Raw genomic sequence first — 440 nt, forward strand, 5'->3', positions numbered from 1 at the left:
CCCTCCAGCCCCTGCGGCCGGCGGTCCCCCCACCCACACACCCAGCACCCAGCGCCCCGCCGCGTACGGGCCCTCCCTCCGGGCGGGGATACTGCCCCGGCCCCTTCCCAAGTGGGAAGGCTGCGCTGCGGTTTTGCGGGGAACTGGTGTGAAGGGCGGCTACGCAGCCAGTACAAGGGTCTTCGCTGCCAGTATTCCTTTCTGTCATTCGAACCCCGGTGCCGCGGGCGCGCGGCCAGCCCAGACGACTGAGCCCCGCAGCCCCCTTCTCCGCCGCCAGGCCACACCTGTTACAGGGGCGCTGGCTGCTGAGACGTAGGACGTGTTCGCTGGCGGCCCCTCCCAGGTGGTGGGTCTTTCTGGAAGGGAGCTGGGGTCTCCGGGGAAGGGCACGACAGGGGTGGGGATGACGGGCTGCCTCCGCGGTGCGCACGAAGCGG

The 440-nt window shown here is 71.1% G+C and overlaps 1 protein-coding gene across 8 annotated transcripts in view; it reads right to left on the reverse strand.

Moving 5' to 3' along the window:
- Positions 1-440, reverse strand: part of KIF1A (kinesin family member 1A) — a 105906-nt gene that overhangs the window by 104685 nt on the left and 781 nt on the right. The window lies entirely within an intron of this gene.

The sequence above is a fragment of the Carlito syrichta genome, unplaced genomic scaffold (genome assembly GCF_000164805.1).
Source record: "Carlito syrichta isolate Samal-C Ts95f unplaced genomic scaffold, Tarsius_syrichta-2.0.1 Scaffold289289, whole genome shotgun sequence".
Classification (NCBI taxonomy): domain Eukaryota; kingdom Metazoa; phylum Chordata; class Mammalia; order Primates; family Tarsiidae; genus Carlito; species Carlito syrichta.